The sequence below is a fragment of the Sarcophilus harrisii genome, chromosome 4 (assembly GCF_902635505.1).
Source record: "Sarcophilus harrisii chromosome 4, mSarHar1.11, whole genome shotgun sequence".
In the NCBI taxonomy this organism is placed as follows: domain Eukaryota; kingdom Metazoa; phylum Chordata; class Mammalia; order Dasyuromorphia; family Dasyuridae; genus Sarcophilus; species Sarcophilus harrisii.
This window is the reverse complement of record NC_045429.1, coordinates 445,211,560-445,217,043: the sequence shown is the minus strand read 5'-3', so window position 1 is coordinate 445,217,043 and position 5,484 is coordinate 445,211,560. Positions and strand designations below refer to the sequence as shown.

At 40.1% G+C, this 5,484-nt stretch overlaps 1 long non-coding RNA gene across 1 annotated transcript; it reads left to right on the top strand.

Moving 5' to 3' along the window:
- Nucleotides 1–341: 341 nt before the first annotated feature.
- LOC116423779 lies at nucleotides 342–4,788 on the top strand. The gene is made up of 2 exons (XR_004234304.1): nucleotides 342–458; nucleotides 4,527–4,788. It is a non-coding gene; the product is annotated as an uncharacterized LOC116423779 (long non-coding RNA).
- The last annotated feature ends 696 nt before the right edge of the window (nucleotides 4,789–5,484 follow it).

Genomic DNA, 5,484 nt, shown 5'->3' with positions numbered 1-5,484 from the left:
ACAGATCTTGAACTTTTCATCAGGGAAGTAACAGCCGCACTCCATGGGCCTTAAAGCACGTGCACAACTTTACGTCGGCCCCTCACAGAGGAAGGTGGATACGAAGGGACCATTGTTCAGAAAACCGAGCTGCCATTAGGGGATGTGACAGAGTTGCTGTCTTAGGCCGCCCAGTGAAACGGTGTTCTTCCACTTAGAAAGGGTACCTATGGTCCATTTAGTTTCATATACACAAAGTAATCTCTTTGGTAGTCAAAGTCCCATGAGCCACCCAGAATCCAGAGGAGAAAGAACACTGTTGCCTAGCAACCAGTGGTACATTGCAACACTAGATAAATCGAATCAATATCACTCCAGATATTTAACCCTTAGATGGGGAGGTTGAAAAAAAAAAAAAGAAAGAAAGAAAGAAACAGAGCAGTGATTATAAATCCTCCCTTTCTGTTCAGGATGTCTCGGTGAGTGAATTTTGTACTTTCACCATCTTTTATAGACGCCTGAAAAGAAAGGGGACTCAGCAGTCAGAGTGGCTTAATGGCTCCGGTCCCACCTTTGTTACCATCAGTGAGTCATTTACTCTCAGTGAAGCAGTTGGACTAGATGGTCTCAGAGGTCCTTTCTTCCTCTATATCCATGATCCAAAGACCTTATGTGCGTTCCTTTGGGATAGTTGAATTGGCTACATGGTCCCTGGTCTTGGATCTATCCCTAGGTCATAAAAATGTCGATTTAGAGTTGGAAATGACCACTGAGGTTATCGGGTACAAATCTCTCATTTTATGCGTAAAGTCCAGCTCTTACCCACATGACATTCTGATTGCTGAAAGGGACAAAAAAAGAAATATTTGTATAAGGAGTTTGAGAAGAAATGTGGATTTTCTATTTCTCTCTGTCTCTGTCTCTCTCTCTCTCTTCTCTCTCTGCTTCTGTATCTTTCTCTGTCTCTGTCTCTCTGTCTCTCTCTCTCTCTCTCTCTCTCTCTCTCTCTCTCTCTCTCTCTCTCTCTCTCTCTCTCTCTCTCTTTCTCTCTCTCTCCTCCACTCACTCATAAAATGATAGTGAAGGACATAGACTAGTTAAAAGAACTGAAAGGAAACTGCCATCTCTGATAAATGCAGAGAGAACACCTGTTTAAAGACAGTGCATTGGCTGAGATAATGATGACTACAGAGCTTATGGTCCATCAGCTCATTTGCATGGGACTCTTTTTAGAGTTAGGAAAGTTAACCTTCAAAATTATAATACACGTAAATTTAGACTTTATTATTATTATTATTGTTATTATTGCATTAAAATTTACACTAAAGACTAAGAGAAGCTAACATAAGGATCTCAGGGGTCGCGCCTGGGAAAAAAAGGTGGTAGTGTTGAGTTTTATTTAAGTTAAAGAGAGAGGTCACTGCTGATTTGAGCTATTTGAAGTGGAGAAGAAGCTCTAGGAAAAATCTAGCAAAAGAAGAGTGGGAAAAGAGAAGAAAAGAAGGTTGCAGGAAGATGTGGAGACAGAAGATGCTGAAGGCAAAGAGAAAAGCTTCTGGTGGAAAACAGAATATTACCAATAGAAAAGGGCTTTAATCCCTATGAATCCACTCAATATCTTAGATCAAAACCCTCCTCCACAGCTGCTACTTCTCTATATTATCTCCTGCTTTTAGAATCTAAGGTCCTTAAGGAATAAGCATGTCTACCTGCTTACATGTGGGTTCCCACAAGTATTTGACACACAGCAAGCATCTAATATTTGCTTTTTCATCCATTCCCCCCTACATCATACATATCGTTATGCTTGCATATACTCTTTGCTTAATAAAATGTTTGTTAAGATAACTGAGTTGTTCAATGGCCTCCTGAGGGTTCTAAATGAGAGTTAAAGAGGTTTGAAGTAAAAACTCTTTAATGACATCTTAAGTAGTAAAAAATTAAAAAGAATATTATGTTCTAAAAAAAGGAAAAGGACTTACAGGTACAATAACATTTATAGCAGCTCTTTATGTGATGACAAAGAATTGGAAATTGAAGGGATGTCCATCAATTGGAGAATGGCTGAATAATTTGTGGTATATAAATGGAGAGGAATGGAATAATATTGTGCATAAGAAATTATGAGCAGGCAACTTTCAGAAAAACCTAGAAAGACTTATATGAACTGGTGCTGGGTGAAGTGAACTAAACCTCATATATATTTAAAATATGCAGCACTACATAGTAATGGGTATTGGTAATATAGTATTTATGATAATAATCATATAAATATATGGATATAATAATTAGTAATATAGAGCAAAAATTAGTAATGAAGAGTAAAGTATAGTAATAATTAATAGTATGCATTATATATACACATATGTAATAGGCAGTATTACTATATTACTATATACTATATATACTATATACATATAATAGATAGTATTATATATATGTATATTATTGTATGTATGTATATATTATATGTATAATAGGTAGTATTATAGTATATTTATATATATAGTATATAAATATACTACCTATTATATGTAAATGTATGAATTGTATTTGCATGTATATATTATATGTATATTTATGTATTGTGTGCATATTGCATATGTAGGAATATCTGTATCTTTTCTTTTTAACTGTCCTGATGCTTTTATGAATGAATGATAGATAAAATTATAAAAATTCAAGATTCAACTCAATAAGATCCCAGGAGCCTAAAGTTGGAGCTGGAAGCGACCTTTGGTCATCTAGTCCTAGATTTTCTTTTTATACAAGAGGAGAGTGGGGTTTCCGAGAAGGGAAGTGCCTTCCCCAAGATCACAAGTTGGGGTGGATCTGAACCCAGGAACTCTACTTCCAGAATCTGTGCTCTTCACCATACCACACTGCTCGTGGTTCCCATGTTCTCCCTATTTGTAGGGACTTGGTGACAGGGAGCAAGTCATTTAACTTCTCTGGATCTCAGTTTCCTCATTTGTAAAATTGGGAAGTTAGACCAAATGATCTCTAAGCTCCCTCCCAGCTCTAAGTCTATGGTTACATCTCTTTACATGCCCCCGCATCTTCCCTGCACACAGTAGGCACTCAATCATTGCTCACAAGTGACAGTACTTTAATGTTTTGAGAACTAAAGGTCAACATGCTCATTAATGAAGGGAATAATAGTGAGTTAGCCAAACAATCCTTCCACTGGGACTATTTACAGAAGGTGGGAACAGCTCCAATTTCTTCCCTCTCCAAGATCACTGACTAGAAAAAGCTAATTAAAGTCAAAGAAGAAGATAGAACAGCTCTGAGTGTTGTTCTGGTCTCCTGGAGTCTTCTCTCTTTCTCCCTGGGCCCCTACTTTTACATACTCTCAGGCAAAGTTTCTGAAGCTGTGGTTTGTGACCTCATAAGGGGTCACGTAACTGAATGTGGAAAATTGCAAAAAAGTTGGCAACTGTAAAAAGTATCAAATTTTCTACCAATTATGTAAAAATAAGCATCCCTCTCATTAGCATGCAAACTTGCCTTCCTCTTTAATAAATGGTAAAAATCATATATACCAAAGAATTGTTTCCAAATCATTTTCTTTATAATTCATTTCAAGATATATATATATATATATATATATATATATATATATATATATATACCTGGGGTAGCAAAAAGGGGTCCTGAGGGGAAAAAGTTTAAGAAGTCCTGATCTAAGGGATGCTCCCTGACTGAGGAAGTACTGACAACTTTCCTTTAGTCCTCATCCCTTCCCCAACCTCACAAAGAGGAGCCCAGTGGGGAACTTGGAAGTTCTTCCCAGTGCCCCCAAGGGCAGGTTCGCTTGGTATTTGGAGCACTAAACATGTTTATGGGAGAAGGAGAGAGAGAGAAAGGAGAGAGAAAAGGAAGAGAGAGAGAGAGAGAGACAGAGAGACAGAGAGACAGAGAGAGAGAAAGAGAGAGAGAGAGAGAGAGAGAGAGAGAGAGAGAGAGAGAGAGAGAATATGAGTTCTCAATGACATATATACACGTGGCTCAGACACAGGGGGAAGACTGAGGCAGGGGCACAGTCTGGGTGCTGAGAACGGGAACGGGACTCTGACAGGGTGGAGTGAGCCACTGGAGATGGGGATGACACAATGGGGGGAGGTACCCCAGAGATGGGGAGAGGCATCTAGATAAGACAGTATCTGATATCCTCATAAGCTTGGGATGGGGAGAGGCCTCTGATATTCTAAAATATAAGATCTTTTATCCTTATCAAATATTCTGATGATTAAGAGGGAGGGGAGGTTGCAGGATTGACCAGAACAATTAGGTCTCAATTCAGGGAAACAGAGGCAGGACAATTTAGGGAAATTGAGTCAGGACAATCAAAGAGAACTGTGGCATAACAACAATAAGATGATCACTGGGATGTGATGTGTGAGGAAGAGCCTGCAAGTTGGTGTGGTAGAATCAGAGCCCCTTCATTTGGCTTTGGGTACTATAAAAAAATATTTTGATAAACTATATTTCAATTTCTAAAAGTCTCCTTTGTAATTCCTTATATTTTATTGTATGCATTTAAGGACATTCTGGGAGAGAGTCCATGGCCATCATCAGGCTGCCAAAGAGGTCCAGGCCACCAAAAATCATCAGAATCCCTGAGCTGGACCCAGAGAGTGCCCAAAGGCTGCACAGATGTAACAAGGCTGGAGAAATAATGGAGGTAGGCCGGGCAGGCCCTCAAAAGTCAGATGGAGAAATTTGTCTTTTTTGTAAAGACAGCAATAGAAGGCCCCTGAGCATTCCTGAGCAATTATGATGGAACAGGAAAATTCTGAATCAAAAGAGACCTGGTCTTTTTTTCATTCCCCTTAACCTCTCTGTAACCTTTCTCCTCTTTGATTTTCAGGACTCTCTCTTCTGTCTCTCGGTACCTCTTTCTCTGTCTGTCTCTTTGTCTGCCTCTGTCTCTATCTCTCACTCTGTCTCTCTGTCTCTCTCATCTCTCTGTCTTTGTCTGTCTTTCTCTGTCTCTGTCTCTCTGTCTCTGTCTAATTTTTCTCTCTCTGTCTCTCTTTCTGTCTCTGTCTCTCTCTCCTCTGTCTCTGTTTCTCTGTCTCTCTGTCTCTGTCTCTGTCTCTGTTTCTCTGTCTCTGTCTGTTTCTCTGTGTCTGTCTCTCTCTCTCTCTCTCTCTCTCTCTCTCTCTCTCTCTCTCTCTCTCTTCTCCCTTCTCCTTGTCTGGTGACTACCGACCCCCTGGCTTCCGATGGGACCTCCCCCCAGAAGTTTCCCCAGCCTTCTGAATGCCAGCGCTTTCCCTTTCCTGCTTTGCTTGCATCTAGCTCACTCTGTATTTGCCTGCATGCTCCCTCCTCCATTAGACCTTAAGCTTCTGGAGGGCAGGGGCTGCCTTTTCCCTCCTTTCCCTCCCAGTGCTTAGGGTAGTGCCTGGTCCATAGCAGATGCCCGACAGAGGTTTATGCCTTGATTGACCCAGAGGCTTTAGAGAGCTGAGCCAATGAGAAAGGAAGCCTGAGCTC